The sequence below is a fragment of the Dendrobates tinctorius genome, unplaced genomic scaffold, assembly GCF_039654945.1.
Source record: "Dendrobates tinctorius isolate UK_male_01 unplaced genomic scaffold, ASM3965494v1 ptg000235l, whole genome shotgun sequence".
In the NCBI taxonomy this organism is placed as follows: Eukaryota; Metazoa; Chordata; class Amphibia; order Anura; family Dendrobatidae; genus Dendrobates; species Dendrobates tinctorius.
In genome coordinates this window covers 2,753,022-2,772,520 of record NW_027361902.1, presented here as the reverse complement: position 1 = coordinate 2,772,520, position 19,499 = coordinate 2,753,022, and the positions used below count along the sequence as shown (strand labels likewise).

At 42.1% G+C, this 19,499-nt stretch overlaps 1 protein-coding gene across 1 annotated transcript in view; it reads right to left on the bottom strand.

The window, feature by feature from the left end:
- The window catches only part of WDR97 (WD repeat domain 97), an 850,927-nt gene that overhangs the window by 366,382 nt on the left and 465,046 nt on the right, over positions 1-19,499 (bottom strand). The window lies entirely within an intron of this gene.

The window sequence follows — 19,499 nt, the reverse complement described above, 5'->3', positions numbered from 1 at the left end:
CTGACCCATACCACAACCTATAACCAAACACCCATATCTACTGACCCATACTACAACCTATAACCAAACACCCATATCTACTGACCCATACCACTAACCTATAACCAAACACCCATATCTACTGACCCATACCACAACCTATAACCAAACACCCATATCTGCTGACCCATACCACCAACCTATAACCAAACACCCATATCTACTGACCCATACCACAACCTATAACCAAACCCCCATATCTACTGATCCATACCACAACCTATAACCAAACACCCATATCTACTGACCCATACCACCAACCTATAACCAAACACCCATATCTACTGATCCATACCACAACCTATAACCAAACACCCATATCTAATGACCCATACCACTAACCTATAACCAAACACCCATATCTACTGACCCATACCACAACCTATAACTAAACACCCATATCTACTGACCCATACCACCAACCTATAACCAAACACCCATATCTACTGACCCATACCACCAACCTATAACCAAACACCCTTATCTACTGACCCATACCACAACCTATAACCAAACACCCATATCTACTGACCCATACCACTAACCTATAACCAAATACCCATATCTACTGACCCATACCACCAACCTTTAACCAAACACCCATATCTACTGACCCATACCACCAACCTATAACCAAACACCCATATATACTGACCCACATCACCGACCTATAATCAATTACCTATATATACTGACCCACACCACCAACCTATAACTAATGACCAATATCTAGTACTGACGCAAACCACTGACCTATAACCTATGACCAGTATCTAGTACTGACCCATACCGCTGACATTAACCAATGACCCATATGTACTGACCCATACCACTTTATAACCAATGACCAATATCTAGTCCTTACCCATACCACCGACCTATAACCAATGACCCATTTCCAGAAACCCATAACATTGACCTATAACCATTGACCCATATCTACTGACCCATAGCACCAACCTGTAACCAAACACCCATAACTATTGACCCATACCACCAACCTACATCCAAACACCCATATCTACTGACCCACACCACTGACCTATAACCAAACACCCATATCTACTGACCCATACCACCAACCTATAACCAAACACCCATATCTACTGACCCATACCACTAACCTATAACCAAACACCCATATCTACTGACCCATACCACAACCTATAACCAAACACCCATATCTGCTGACCCATACCACCAACCTATAACCAAACACCCATATCTACTGACCCATACCACAACCTATAACCAAACACCCATATCTACTGACCCATACCACCAACCTATAACCAAACACCCATATCTACTGACCCATACCACAACCTATAACCAAACACCCATATCTGCTGACCCATACCACCAACCTATAACCAAACACCCATATCTACTGACCCATACCACCAACCTATAACCAAACACCCATATCTACTGACCCATACCACAACCTATAACCAAACACCCATATCTACTGACCCATACCACCAACCTATAACCAAACACCCATATCTACTGACCCATACCACAACCTATAACCAAACACGCATATCTACTGACCCATACCACTAACCTATAACCAAACACCCATATCTACTGACCCATACCACAACCTATAACCAAACACCCATATCTACTGACCCATACCACCAACCTATAACCAAACACCCATATCTACTGACCCATACCACCAACCTATAACCAAACACCCATATCTACTGACCCATACCACAACCTATAACCAAACACCCATATCTACTGACCCATACCACTAACCTAAAACCAAATACCCATATCTACTGACCCATACCACCAACCTTTAACCAAACACCCATATCTACTGACCCATACCACCAACCTATAACCAAACACCCATATCTACTGACCCATACCACAACCTATAACCAAACACCCATATCTGCTGACCCATACCACCAACCTATAACCAAACACCCATATCTACTGACCCATACCACCAACCTATAACCAAACACCCATATCTACTGACCCATACCACAACCTATAACCAAACACCCATATCTACTGACCCATACCACCAACCTATAACCAAACACCCATATCTACTGACCCATACCACAACCTATAACCAAACACGCATATCTACTGACCCATACCACTAACCTATAACCAAACACCCATATCTACTGACCCATACCACAACCTATAACCAAACACCCATATCTACTGACCCATACCACCAACCTATAACCAAACACCCATATCTACTGACCCATACCACCAACCTATAACCAAACACCCATATCTACTGACCCATACCACAACCTATAACCAAACACCCATATCTACTGACCCATACCACTAACCTAAAACCAAATACCCGTATCTACTGACCCATACCACCAACCTTTAACCAAACACCCATATCTACTGACCCATACCACCAACCTATAACCAAACACCCATATATACTGACCCACATCACCGACCTATAATCAATTACCTATATATACTGACCCACACCACCAACCTATAACTAATGACCAATATCTAGTACTGACGCAAACCACTGACCTATAACCTATGACCAGTATCTAGTACTGACCCATACCGCTGACATTAACCAATGACCCATATGTACTGACCCATACCACTTTATAACCAATGACCAATATCTAGTCCTTACCCATACCACCGACCTATAACCAATGACCCATTTCCAGAAACCCATAACATTGACCTATAACCATTGACCCATATCTACTGACCCATAGCACCAACCTCTAACCAAACACCCATAACTATTGACCCATACCACCAACCTACATCCAAACACCCATATCTACTGACCCACACCACTGACCTATAACCAAACACCCATATCTACTGACCCATATCACAACCTATAATCAAACACCCATATCTACTGACCCACACCACCGACCTATAACCAAACACCCATATCTACTGACCCACAACACCGACCTATAACCAAACACCCATATCTACTAACTCAAACCACCAACCTGTAACCAAACACCCATATCTACTGACCCATACCACCAACCTATAACCAAACACCCCTATCTACTGACCCATACCACCAACCTATAACCAAACACCCATATCTACTGACCCACACCACCGACCTATAACCAAACACCCATATCTACTGACCCATACCACCGACCTATTACCAAACACCCATATCTACTGACCCACACCACTGACCTATAACCAAACACCCATATCTACTGACCCATATCACAACCTATAATCAAACACCCATATCTACTGACCCACACCACCGACCTATAACCAAACACCCATATCTACTGACCCACACCACCGACCTATAACCAAACACCCATATCTACTAACTCAAACCACCAACCTGTAACCAAACACCCATATCTACTGACCCATACCACCAACCTATAACCAAACACCCCTATCTACTGACCCATACCACCAACCTATAACCAAACACCCATATCTACTGACCCATACCACCAACCTATAACCAAACATCCACATCTACTGAACCATACCACAACCAATAACCAAACACCCATATCTACTAACCCATATCACAACCTATAACTAAACACCCATATCTGCTGACCCATACCACCAACCTAAACCCAAACACCCATATCTACTGACCCATATCACTAAACTATTACCAAACACCCATATCTACTACTGATCCATACCAGAACCTATAAACAAACACCTGTATCTACTGACCCATATCACTAACCTATAACCAAACACCCATATCTACTGACTCATACCACTAACCTGTAACCAAATACCCATACCTACTGACCCATACCACCAACCTACACTCAAACACCCATATCCACTGATCCATACCACTAACCTGTAACTAAACACCCATATCTACTGACCCATACCACCAACCTATAACCAAACACCCATATCTACTGAACCATACCAAAAGATGGTAAAAAAAAAATTTAAAAAAAAAAAAAAAAAAAATACCACAACCTATAACCAAACACCCATATAGAATCATAGAATCATAGAATCGTAGAGTTGGAAGGGACCTCCTGGGCCATCTGGTCCAACCCCCTGCTCAAAGCAGGATTCGCTAAATCATCCCAGTCAGATGTCTGTCCAGCCTCTGTTTGAAGACTTCCATTGAAGGAGAACTCACCACTTCTCGTGGCAGCCTGTTCCACTCATTGATCACTCTAACTGTCAAAAAGTTTTTTCTAATATCTAATCTGTGTCTCTTCCCATTCAGTTTCATCCCATTGCTTCTAGTTTTTCCTTGTGCAAATGAGAATAAAGTTGACCCTTCTACAATGTGACAGCCCTTTAGATATTTGTAGACAGCTATTAAGTCTCCTCTCAGTCTTCTCTTTTGCAAACTAAACATTCCCAAATCCTGCAACCTTTCCTCATAAGACAGGGTTTGCAGACCGGTCACCATTCTGGTCGCTCTTTTCTGAACTTGCTCCAGTTTGTTGATGTCTTTTTTAAAATGTGGTGCCCAAAACTGGACACAATATTCCAGATGAGGTCTGACCAAAGAGGAGTAGAGGGAAATAATGACTTCACGTGATCTAGACTGTATGCTTCTGTTAATACATCCTAGAATTGCATTTGCCTTTTTTGCTGCTGCATCACACTGTTGACTCATATTCAGTTTGTGATCTATTAGTATACCCAAGTCTTTTTCACATGTGCTGTCACTTAGCCCTATTCCTCCCATTCTATATATGCTTTTTTCATTTTTATTGCCCAGATGTAGTACTTTGCATTTCTCCCTGTTAAAAACCATTCTGTTAGTTGCTGCCCACTTCTCCAGTTTATTTAAATCTTTTTGAATCCTCTCTCTCTCTTCTCTAGTATTAGCTATCCCTCCTAGCTTTGTGTCATCAGCAAATTTAATCAGTTTACCCTCAATTCCTTCATCTAAATCGTTGATAAAGATGTTGAACAATACAGGGCCCAGGACAGAGCCCTGTGGTACCCCACTTGAGACATTCTTCCAACTGGATGTGCAGCCATTTACGACCACTCTTTGGGTCCGATCACTAAGCCAGTTATGAATCCACCTAACAGTTGCCTTGTCCATTCCATACTTAGTCATTTTTTCAATAAGGATTGTATGAGAGACTTTGTCAAATGCTTTGCTGAAGTCAAGATATACTATATCTACAGCATTTCCTTGATCCACCCAATCAGTGATACCGTCATAGAAGGAAATTAAGTTAGTCTGACATGACTTATTAGTTAGAAACCCATGCTGACTCTGTTTAATCACTTCATTCTTATCCAGGTATTGACATACTTGTTGTTTAATAATTTGTTCAAAGATCTTTCCTGGTATAGAAGTCAGACTCACCGGCCTATAGTTGCCTGGGTCCACCTTCTTCCCCTTTTTGAAGATAGGAACAACATTTGCTCTTCTCCAGTCTTCTGGCACTTCTCCTGTTCTCCAAGAATTTTCAAAGATTATGGAGAGGGGTTCAAAAATTTCTTCTGCTATCTCCTTCAGTACTCTGGGGTGTAATTCATCTGGACCTGGAGACTTGAATTCATTTAGGTTAGCTAAGTGTTTCCTCACTATCTTTCTGTTTATAGATATCCTGGATTCTTCTATTCCCTTAATAGGACAGTGAATAACAGTTGATGTTGCATTTCCTTTCTGAGAGAAAACAGATGCAAAATAGGAATTTAAAAGTTCAGCTTTCTCAACATCCTGTCTTACCATTTTATCATTTTCATCCTGTAAAAATCCTATAGCATCTTTGACTTTTCTTTTACTTTTGACATATCCCCAAAATCCTTTATTATTGCTTTTGACATCTCTTGCAAGCCTCAGTTCATTTTCAGCTTTAGCTAATCTGATTTGTGCCCTGCAGGTTCTGCAGACAGCATTATATTCTTCTTTAGATATGTCTCCCTCTTTCCATTTTCTAAACATTTTTTTCTTCCTTTTTAGCATGTGCTTAAGTTCTGTGTTCATCCATCCTGGTTTCCTTAAATGCTTCCTATTCTTCCCTCTTTTCGGAATTGTTAACAACTGTGCTTTGAGAATTTCATTTTTCAAGATTTCCCATCCTTCCTGGACATTTTTGTCTTTAAGGATATCCAGCCATTGGATCCCTCCAATTCTCTTTCTGAATCCCTTAAAATCTGCCTTTCTGAAATCTAACCTTGACGTCTGAGTCTTCACAGGTCTTCCACCTCTAGTAATCCAAAATTCTAAAATAGCATGGTCGCTACCTCCTAGGGTCCCAGCCACTTTTACCTCCTCAACCATTTCCTCCCTGTTTATAAGGATTAGATCCAAGGTAGCAGTTCCCCTTGTTTTCTCCCTTACCTTTTGGAAGATAAAGTTGTCAGCAAGAGAGGATAAGAATTTCCTTGACCTGTTAGTTTTGCCTGAGAGAGATTCCCAACAAATGTCTGGATAGTTGAAATCTCCCATGACAACTATGTCATATTTTTTGGAGAACTTGGCCATCTGATGCATAAAGAGTTCATCTATATCTTCGGCTTGCACAGGTGGCCTGTAGTAAATGCCTACAATGGTGTCCTTTCCATTGTTCTGTCCTTGTATTCTTACCCAAACAGTTTCCACAGAACTCCCAGTCTCTGAAGCTTCAATCTCTGTGCAGATATACGCGTTTCGAACATACAATGCGACACCCCCTCCTCGTTTATCAAGTCTGTTTCTTGCAAATAAGTTGTATCCTTCTAGTCTTGTATTCCAATCATGTGTATTGTCCCACCAAGTTTCAGTGATTCCAATTACATCATATTTCTGTTCCTGTGTTAGTAGTTCCAATTCTCCTTGTTTGTTGCCCATGCTTTGTGCATTAGTATAGAAACATTTTAGTTTGTGATTGGTTTCTCTTTCTCCAATATTTTTATTAATTAGATTCTTTCGTCTTTGTTCTTCCTTTCCACTTCTAATAGCAGAGTTCTCAATAGCATTTGTCAGGTGTATGGCTTTTTCTGGTCTTTTGCTTCCCTTCCCATGTTGTTCTAGTTTAAAGCTCTCCTTACAAGTGTAGCAAGGCGACTTCCAAATACATGCTTTCCAGTCTTCGTAAGGTGCACCCCATCTCTAGCAAGTAGTCCATCGTATAAGTAGTTCACTCCGTGATCCAGAAATCCAAATCGTTGCTGACGGCACCATCGACGTAGCCAGTTGTTCACCTGCAGAATCTTATTCCACCTCCTTGTTCCATGGCCATCCACTGGGAGGATGGAAGAGAAGACCACCTGCGCTCCAAGTTCTTTCACTTTCTTGCCTAAGTCTTCAAAGTCTCTGCAGATGATTTCCAGGTCGTTTCTTGCGGTGTCATTTGTCCCCACATGTAGTAGCAGGAATGGGTAGTCATCTGTAGGTCTGAAGAGTCCTGATATCCTGTCAGACACATCTTTAATTTTTGCACCTGGAAGACAGCACATTTCTCTTGTAGTTATATCCGGTCTGCAGATAGCGGCCTCTGTTCCTCTCAGCAGGGAATCCCCCATGACCACCACTCTCCGTTTCTTCTTCACAACATTTTTCTTTCTCCATCCAGGAGGACTCTGAGGGCGTACAAGGTTGCTGTTTGTTGGCAAAGTCTTATCCTGATGTATTTCTTCATCGTTTTCCTGCGTTAGAGCCTGGTACTGGTTCCTGAGCAGTATGGGTGCTGACTGCCTCCTGATCCTCCTGCTTCTCTGGGTCACATGTCTCCATTCCTCTGTTTCTTCAGGTGCACTTCGAATTTCTTCTCTTTCTGTAACATGAAGAGATAATTCTGCTCTGTCCAAGAACTCTTCACCTTCCTTAATGATCTTCAACGTAGCTAACCTCTCTTCGAGATTTTGCAACTTTTCCTCCAACAGGGACACAAGCTTGCATTTGTGGCATGTGAAGTTTGGCTTTTCCACTGGTAAATCTGTGAACATGTAGCAAGAAATGCAGCTCACCAAATGGCTCCTGGCCTCTTCCATCTTGAGATTTCTTAAAAACGATGAAAGATGAGCCAAATTTTGCGCGCCGATAGGCGCGCGGTTTTTCCAATTTCCTCTTTTCAGCTGCAACGGCCAAAACCCAGTGATCGTTGAGCTCGCGGAGACTCTTCACATATCCCAGAAGGCACTGGGAATATGCAAATGATCTCCTCAAGACTCTTCCCCTGGTTTTCCGATTTCCTCTTTTCAGCTGCAACGGCCAAAACCCAGTGATCGTTGAGCTCGCGGAGACTCTTCACATATCCCAGAAGGCACTGGGAATATGCAAATGATCTCCTCAAGACTCTTCCCCTATCTACTGACCCATATCACTAAACTATTACCAAACACCCATATCTACTACTGCTCCATACCAGAACCTATAAACAAACACCTGTATCTACTGACCCATATCACTAACCTATAACCAAACACCCATATCTACTGACCCATACCACTAACCTGTAACCAAATACCCATACCTACTGACCCATACCACCAACCTACACTCAAACACCCATATCTACTGACCCATACCACAACCTATAACCAAACACCTATATCTACTGATCCATACCACAACCTATAACCAAACACCTATATCTACTGACCCATATCACTAACCTGTAACCAAACACCCATATCTACTGACCCATACCACCAACCTATAACCAAATACCCATATCTACTGACCCATACCACCAACCTATAACCAAATACCCATATCTACTGACCCATACCACCAACCTATAACCAAATACCCATATCTACTGACCCATACCACCAACCTATAACCAAATACCCATATCTACTGACCCATACCACCAACCTATAACCAAATACCCATATCTACTGACCCATACCACCAACCTATAACCAAATACCCATATCTACTGACCCATACCACCAACCTATAACCAAATACCCATATCTACTGACCCATACCACCAACCTATAACCAAATACCCATATCTACTGACCCATACCACCAACCTATAACCAAATACCCATATCTACTGACCCATACCACCAACCTATAACCAAATACCCATATCTACTGACCCATACCACCAACCTATAACCAAATACCCATATCTACTGACCCATACCACCAACCTATAACCAAATACCCATATCTACTGACCCATACCACCAACCTATAACCAAATACCCATATCTACTGACCCATACCACCAACCTATAACCAAATACCCATATCTACTGACCCATACCACCAACCTATAACCAAATACCCATATCTACTGACCCATACCACCAACCTATAACCAAACACCCATATCTACTGACCCATACCACAACCTATAACCAAATACCCATATCTACTGACCCATACCACCAACCTATAAACAAATACCCATATCTACTGACCCATACCACCAACCTATAACCAAATACCCATATCTACTGACCCATACCACCAACCTATAACCAAATACCCATATCTACTGACCCATACCACCAACCTATAACCAAATACCCATATCTACTGACCCATACCACCAACCTATAACCAAATACCCATATCTACTGACCCATACCACCAACCTATAACCAAATACCCATATCTACTGACCCATACCACAACCTATAACCAAATACCCATATCTACTGACCCATACCACCAACCTATAACCAAATACCCATATCTACTGACCCATACCACCAACCTATAACCAAATACCCATATCTACTGACCCATACCACCAACCTATAACCAAACACCCATATCTACTGACCCATACCACCAACCTATAACCAAATACCCATATCTACTGACCCATACTACCAACCTATAATCAATTACCTATATATACTGACCCATACCACCAACCTATAACTAATGACCAATATCTAGTACTGACCCATACCGCTGACATTAACCAATGACCCATATGTACTGACCCATACCACTTTATAACCAATGACCAATATCTAGTCCTTACCCATACCACCGACCTATAACCAATGACCCATTTCCAGAAACCCATAACATTGACCTATAACCATTGACCCATATCTACTGACTCATACCACTGACCTATAATTAATGACCAATATAGAGTAAACCCAAAAGAAATATTGACCATGAATCCTGAATATATAAAAAATATATATTTATTTTATTATTAATTAGACAGTAAGAATTCAAAGGTAGCAAAGCATCAGTGTAAACAAGGATTAGGTGAAAATTGTACCTCAACTCCTTGTAAAAATATACATAGTAACATAGTGACATAGTTTTGAAGGCTGAAGGAAGACCTTATGTCCATCTAGTTCAGCCTATTTTTAGTGCAGCTGTTCTGCATTGTTGATCCTGGGGAAGGCAAAAAGCCCACAGAGTAGAAGCCAATTTTCTCCATAGGGAAAAAAATTCCTTCCCCTAAGCTGGGTCACCCATCTACCTATAATATTCTGTTATTCGTAACCTTCTATACTGTTACTCACAAGAAAAGCCTCCATTCCTTTCTTACATTCAGTGAGTTGGCCATCACCACTTCCTCAGGAAGAGAATTCCAGAGCCTCACTGCTCTTACCGTGAAGAACCCTCTTCTATGCTGGTGCAGAAATTGTCTTTCCTCCAAACGAAGAGAATGCCCCCTTGTTCTTGTCACAGTCCTTGGTACAAACAGTTCATTGGAGAGATCTCTGTATTGCCCTCTGATATACTTGTACATATATATTAAGTCTCCCCTAAGTCTTCTCTTTTCTATTATCAGGATCCTGACAGCGCCGGCGTATAGCCTCCGCAGAGCAGGGATTCACCCGCATTGTAGGGACCCCTGGGGACAGGAACAGCCAGAAAGTACAGATGCACAGGACCTGAACACTGAAGTTTAACCAGCCGGCATAGGACCTACAGTCATGTGATGGCAAGGGGGCCGGGCTTGGCGTCCTGCTTACAAAGAAGGTAGAAAACTCAGAGTCAGGCAAAACAGAGTTCATACACAGTACGGGCAAACGAGGTACAGGAGGGAATAAACAGACGGGAGGTCAGACAAAGCCAAAGGTCATACACAAGAGGGAGGTGCGGTACCAAAGAGACGAGCAGAGAGTAGTCGGGTCACAAGCAGAGAGTCATACACGAGAGAGCGGTGCAGTACAAGAGGGGCAGGCAGAACTCGTAATAGGGACAGAACCGGATCAGAACCAAACAAGCAACACGTTATCAGGCACAAGGCACACATACGCACGAGGTCAACTAACTCAGCCGAGGGCAGGAGTATAGCTGACACCGGACCCAGGTCCAGTGAGCATTAAATAGCCGCCCTCTGCGGAGAACAATTAACCCACAGTCTGACCAGGACGGGCCAAAGCGAAATCCCGTCCTGGATCATGACATCTAGAGTAAATAGACCTAATTTTGATAACCTTTCTGGGTAATGTAGTGAACCAACTCCATTTATCATTTTAGTAGCCGCCTTTGAACCCTTTCAAGTTCAGTAATGTCTTTCTTGAGCACCTGCGTCCAAAATTGCACACAATCCTCCAAGTGTGGTCTGACGAGTGATTTGAACAGAGGGACAATTATGTTTTCATCTCGTGTCCCCCCGACCTCTTCTAATGCATCCCATGACCCTATTTGCTTTGGTGGCAGCTGCCTGACACTGGGCACTCCAGTTTAGCTTCTTATTGACTAAGATGCCTAAGTCTTTTTCCATGTCTGATTTCCCCAGCAGTTTCCCATTTAGTAAGTAATTGTAGCGTCTGTTTCTCCTTCCCATGTGCAGAACCTTACACTTATCTGTGTTAAACCTCATTTGCCATTTTTCAGCCCAATTCTCCAATTTACTCAAATCTGTCTGTAGTTGTAAGCTGTCCTCCTTTGTGATAACTACCTTACATAGTTTTGTATCATCTGCAAATACTGATATTTTACTGTGTAAGCCATCCACTAGATCATTAATAAATATATTAAATAGTAGGGGGCCCAATACAGACCCCTGTGGTCCCCCACTAGTAACCCTGGCCCAATCTGAGGATGCCCCATTAATAACCACTCTTTGTTTTCTATCACTAAGCCAGCTACCTACCCATCTACACACATTTTCCCCGAGCCCGAGCTTTCTCCTCTTACTGACCAATCTTTTATGTGGGACAGTGTCACATGCTTTAGAGAAGTTGAGATAAATGACATCCAATGATTCTCCTGGGTCCATTTGAGAGCTTACGTCCTCATAGAAGCTGATCAGGTTAGTCTGACAGGAGCGATCCTTCATAAATCCATGTTGATATGGAGTCAAACATTTATTAACATTGATATATTCCATAATGGAATCCCTTAGAAACCCTTCAAAAATGTTACCCACAACAGATGTTAAGCTTACCGGCCTATAGTTTCCAGGTTCCCTTTTACACCCCTTTTTGAATATTGGTACCACATTTGCTTGCCGCCAATCAAAAGGAACAGACCCTGTTTCTATAGAGTCTTTAAATATAAGGAATAGAGGCCTGTCTATCACATTACTTAACTCCCTTAATACCCGAGGGTGAATGCCATCAGGGCCTGGTGATTTGTCCCTTTTCATCTTACTGAGGCGGTTCTGCACTTCTTCCTGGGTTAGGCAGGTAATACTTAATGGGGAGTTTACATTATCACTCTGCTTTTCCCCTGGCAAATCCTTTTCCTGTGTGAACACTGTTGAGAAAAAAGTATTTAAAACATTTGCTTTTCCCACATCGCTCTCTATGATTTCACCCTCATTGTTCTGTAAAGGGCCGCCCGACACCATCAATTTTAATCTTTTTACTGTTTATATAATTATAGAATAGTTTGGGGTTTGTTTCACTTTCCTTAGCAATGAGTCTCTCAGTTTCCACTTTTGCTAAATGTATTTGTTTTTTACACATTTTATTTTTTTCTCTATAACTTTTTAATGCTTCTTCATTGCCTTCTTGTTTTAGCTTCCTAAATGCCTTGTTCTTGTTATTTATTGCCCTTTTTACATCCTTATTTAGCCACATTGGTGTTCTCCTGCTCCTAGCCCTTTTATTTCTGTACGGTATGGCTAGCTCGCAGTGGGGGTGTAAAACTGATTTAAATATTTCCCATTTATTTTCTGTGCTCCTATTTTTGAGGACATTGTCCCATTAATTCGGTGAAGGTCCTCTCTAAGCTGATCACACTTTGCTTTCCTGAAATTCAGCGTTTTCGTAACCCCCTTCCAGGGCACCTTACTGAAGGACAAGTGGCGTTGTGTTATATTGTGGTCACTGTTCCCATCGACTCGGACTTCTGTTATTCTATCCGGCCTGTGGCTTAACATTAAGTCCAGAAGGGCTGTCCCTCTAGTTGGGCCCTGCACAAGTGGTGACAGATAATTATCCTTGGTCACTGACAGACATTGGTTTCCTTTCTGAGATCTGCAGGTCTCAGGTTCCCAGTCTATGTCGGGGTAGGTGAAGTCCCCATAATAATCACCTCATTGGGATTTGCTGCTTTGTCTCTTTGTTTCAATAATACATTCTCAGTGGTTTCTGTTATATTTGGTGGCTTATAACAAACCCCTATGAGGATTTTATTACTTTTCCCTCCTTGTATCTCCACCCATAGAGACTCCACCTCTTCATTTCCCTCTTGTATATCTTCTCTTAGTGTGGGCTTTAAAGTGGACTTTATATATAGACAGACTCCACCCCCTTTCCTTTTTTTACGATCCCTCCTAAACAAATCATATCCTTGCAAGTTAGCTGCCCAGTCATAGCTGTCGTCTAACCATGTCTCAGTTATTCCTACTAGGTCGTATTTTTCCTCATACATTACCAACTCCAGATCTTCAATCTTATTGGTCAGGCTCCTTGCGTTGGTCAGCATGCAGGAAAGAAGTTTTGCTTCCTTTTTCTTAGCTTCCTTCTGAGTTCCCTGTCTTGGGTCCTCTGTACCACATCTAGTATCCTTGATTAGTTTGTCCTTCTGCTGCATGTTCTTGTCGGCTGTTTTTCCTCACATCCCCTCTTCTAGTTTAAAGCCCTCCTGATGAGTGTGGCAAGTCTTCTGGCAAATGTGTGTTTCCCAGGTTTTGTGAGGTGTATCCCATCTCTTGCGAGACGTCCATCGTAGAGGTAATTCACGCCATGGTCCAAGAATCCAAATCCTTGCTGCCTGCACCACCGTCGTAGCCAGTTGTTCACCTCTAGTATCCTATTCCATCTTCTGACGCCATGGCTATCGACAGGGAGGATTGATGAGAAAACAACCTGTACGTTTCGTTCCTTTATTTTCTTCCCCAGAATTTCAAAGTCTTCGCAGATAGTTGGTAGGTCATTTCTTGCCGTGTCATTTGTGCCTACATGTATCAGTAGGAAAGGGTAGTCGTCCTTGGATTTGAGGATAGTTGGAATCCTGTTGGCCACATCCTTGATTTTTGCTCCTGGGAGGCAGCATACTTCTCGTGCGGTTATGTCCGGCCTGCAGATAGTTGCCTCCGTGCCTCTTAGTAGTGAGTCGCCCACAACTACCACTCGTCTTTTCTTCCCGGACGCACTGCTTGTTGCTCGTGAGTGTTTTTGAGTGTCATTTGTTTCCGCTTTTGTTGACAGTGGAACTTTTGTTGATAGTGTGTCTTCTCTTGTAGATACGGTATCATCCTGAGCTGTGCCATTTTCGTTCTCCAGCATGAAGGCTTCATATTGGTTGCTAAGCTGTGTGGGTGGTGATGACCACTTGATCCGTTTGCTTCTTTTCGTCACATGGCTTCACTTTTCAGCCTCTGTATGTGCTCTGAAGCTTTTCTCACTTTCCAAATCCTGAATGGTTGCTTCTGCTTCCTCCAAGAAGTCCTCATGTTCTTTAATTACCTTGAATGTTGCTATTCTTTCTTCCAATCCCTGCACCTTTTCCTCTAAGAGGGCAACAAGTTTGCACTTCTGACAGGTAAAGTTGAGTTTTTGGGCCGGTAGATCCGTAAACATGTAGCATGTGTTGCAGATGACCATGTGGATGTTCTTCTCTTCCATATTGCTGATGCAGGCTTTGATGGGTGGAAGCTTCCTGCTTCTCCAATCCCTGGTTTTGCGATGTCCTCAACAGTGAGACCCGGCAAGTCCCAGCGATCGATCAGCTTAAGGCGACTCTCCTCCTCTTCCCTGAATGCACCGGAAATATGCAGATGAGCTTCCTGCTTCTCCAATCCCTGGTTTTGCGATGTCCTCAAACAGCGAGACCCGGCAAGTCCCAGCAATCGATCAGCTTAAGGCGACTCTTCTCCTCTTCCCAGAATGCACCGGAAATATGCAGATGAGCTTCCTGCTTCTCCAATCCCTGGTTTTGCGATGTCCTCAAACAGCGAGACCCGGCAAGTCCCAGCAATCGATCAGCTTAAGGCGACTCTTCTCCTCTTCCCAGAATGCACCGGAAATATGCAGATGAGCTTCCTGCTTCTCCAATCCCATGATAAACAGTTAAGAAAAGATATATATATATACCTAAAGTGCAATGTGGCACTTTAAATTCTTCCTGGTCTGCGGCACATATATACTGACACCTAATGGAGTGATTGGATAGTATTGCCCGTTACTTATGCAGCATATTTGTGCAGTGATAAAAGTGATTTATTGGTTTTTGCACTAATATTGCATCTTTGCACTTACTCACATTGCACTTTAGGTATATATATATATATTTTTTATATATATATATATATATATATATATATATCTTTTCTTAACTGTTTATCATGATGTATATTTTTACAATGAGTTGAGGTACAATTCTCACCTAATTATATGCACTTTCCAATGAATATATATATTTTTTGTGATATTAAATTACAAAATCCTAACACTATTTCCTGCATTAATGTGCCCTTATGAAGTGGATAGTATTGCCTCCTAGTATATGAGTATATATATATTTTTATTATTAATCCTTGTTTACACGGAAACCACGGGCAGCACGGTGGCTCACGGTGGATTCAGTCCTGGGTTCGAATCCCACCAAGGACAACATCTGCAAGGAGTTTGTATGTTCTCCCCGTGTTTGCGTGGGTTTCCTCCGGGTTCTCCAGTTTCCTCTCACACTCCAAAGACCTATACTGATGGTAGGGGTTATAGATTGTGAGCCCCATCGGGGACAGTGATGATGATGTGTGCAAACTGTAAAGCGCTGCGGAATATGTTAGCGCTATATAAAAATAAAGATTAGTATTATATATTCAGGATTCATGGTCAATATTTCTTTTGGGTGTGCTCTGTTCAGTGATTTGACTATCCTAAATATTTATACCATATAGTCTGTGGGTATATCAGCTCTAGATACCATTTGGTCTGATCACATTAATATATGATGGCTGTGTTTTACCCCCATTTTCCTTTTTTGTGTGCTAGTTTTTAATGACCAATATTTAGAACTGACCCATACCACCAATCTATAACCAATGACCAATATCCATTACTAACCCAAAGAATCAATCTATATAACAAAGTCACTGACAAAATGTTGCAGCTATGTTTCACTGAGGCTATTAGCTTTAGTGATTTGAAACCCAGAAGTTTTCCTCCAGCACACTAAGTCTTGAGAGGGGTTAAGAAGCCATTTTAAAACGGCTTTGATTTTTAGAACAACCATATAGCTGGTGGGCGGTTGTTCTCCATGGTTGTTCTCCATATCTCCACCCCAGGGTGTGGTCTGGGGTTTAAATAGTAGGCCTTCTGAGGCACTCAGTGTTCAGTAGACCTGGAGAGTGGAACTCTCTCTGTGTGCTGACAAGGAAGCTGAACCAGTGTATGGTGATTTTTTTTTTCCTGAACGGGCAGAACATGGACTGAGACGTATGTTATGTTTGGTTTTTCCCTAGGACAAAAAAGCCTTGTTTATTTTTGCTAACTCTGCACTGGATTATGCAGCACCTCTAATAAATCAGTGAGAGACTCAAAGAGACAATGTCCCTTTTTCTACCTATGTGTGCAGCCACGTGAGCTGATCTATCACAACCCAAAGACCCATAACTACTGACCCGTACCACGATTTCAAAAGTACAGGCCAATATCTACCACCAACCTACACTGAATGACCATATCTAGTGCTGATCCATAACAACGACGTACAACCAATCACCCATTTCTACTGACCCTTACTACTGACTTATAACCAATGACCAATATATAGCACTGACTCATACCACCAACCTATCATTAATGACTAATATCTAGGAATGACCCATACCACCAATCTGTCAGCAATTACTCTACGGACCCATACCAGACCCATAACCAATGACCAATATCTAGTACTCACCCATGCCACCAACCTATAACCAATGACCCATGTCTACTGACCCACACCAGACCCATAACCAATGACCAATAACTAGTACTAACCCATACCACCAACCTATAACCAATGACCCATGTCTACTGACCTATAACCAATGACCAATATCTAGTACTAACCCATACCACCAACCTAGAACCAATGACTCATATCTACTGACCCATAGCACCATATCATAAATAATGGCCAATATTTACTGACCTATACCACCAAATTATAACCAATGACCTATATTTACTGACGCATGCCATCAATTCATAACTAATGGAATATCTACTGACCAATACCACAGACCTATAATCACTGACCGATATCTACTGACCAATACCACCGACCTATAACCAAACACCCATATCTACTGACCCATACCGTCATTTCATAACTGATGTCCAATATCTACTGACCAATACCACCAACCTATAACTAATGACCTATATCTAATACTGACCGATTCCATCCACCTATGACCTGTATCTACTCACTCATACGACTAACCTATAACTAATGACCCATGTCTACTGACCCATACCACAGACCCATAACCAATGACCAATTTCGAGTACTAAACCATTCCACCAACCTATAACTAATGACCAATATCTACTGACCCATACAACCAATCTGTCAGCAATTACCAATATCTACGGACCAATACCAGACCCATAACCAATGACCAATATCTAGTACGCACCCATACCACCAACCTATAACCAATGACCCATGTCTACTGACCCATACCAGACCCATAACCAATGACCAATATCTAGTACTAACCCATACCACCAACCTATAACCAATGACCCATGTCTACTGACCCATACCACAGACCCATAACCAATGACCAATATCTAGTACAAACCCATACCACCAACCTAGAACCAATGACCCATATCTACTGACCCATACCACCATATCATAAATAATGGCCAGTATTTACTGACCTATACCACCAAATTATAACCAATGACCTATATCTACTGACGCATGCCATCAATTCATAACTAATGGAATATCTACTGACCAATACCACCGACCTATAACCACTGACCGATATCTACTGAGCTATAACCAAACACCCATATCTACTGACCCATACCATCATTTCATAACTGATGTCCAATATCTACTGACCTATACCACCAACCTAAAACTAATGACCTATATCTAATACTAACCGATTCCATCCACCTATGACCTTTATCTACTGACTCATACCACCAACCTATAACTAATGACCCATGTCTACTGACCCATACCACAGACCCATAACCAATGACCAATTTCGAGCACTAATCCATACCACCAACCTATAACTAATGACCCATATCTACAGACCCATACCACCAATCTATAACTAATGAATAAAGCACATTTACAAAGGAAAACGTGTGTTATAGGATCACCAGTAGACATTTCCAGAAGGATAGGAGTCTCCTCCAGACATCATGTGTTATAGGTGGCAGCAGTGGGATCGTGTGTTATAGGATTGGAGGTTTACATTTTCAGAAGGACAGGGTGTGCTATGGGATTGAAGGTGGGCATTTCCAGAATAGAGGAGGATCCTACAGACAACATGAGTTTTGGGTTTGTAGATGGACATTTTCATAATACAAAAGGCTCCTCCAGAAACCATGTGTTTTGGTACTGTGGTTAGGGTTAGGCACATTTCCAGAAGGATAGGTGCCTCCTTCAGGCATCGTGTGTTTTAGAACAGGAGGTTGACATTTCTGAAGGACAGGTGTCTCCTCCAGACATCCTGTGTTATAGGACTGGAGGTTGACATTTTGAGAAGGACAGGGGTCTCTAAAGCATTCTGTGTTATAGGACTGGAGGTTGACATTTCTGAAGGACAGGTGTCTCCTCCAGACATCCTGTGTTATAGGACTGGAGGTTGACAATTTGAGAAGGACAGGGGTCTCTAAAGCATTCTGTGTTATAGGACTGGATGTTGACATTTCTGAAGGACAGGTGTCTCCTCCAGACATCCTGTGTTATAGGACTGGAGGTTGACATTTTGAGAAGGACAGGGGTCTCTAAAGCATTCTGTGTTATAGGACTGGAGGTTGACATTTCTGAAGGACAAGTGTCTCCTCCAGACATCATGTGTTATAGGACTGGAGGTTGACATTTTGAGAAGGACAGGGGTCTCTAAAGCATTCTGTGTTATAGGACTGGAGGTTGACATTTCTGAAGGACAAGTGTC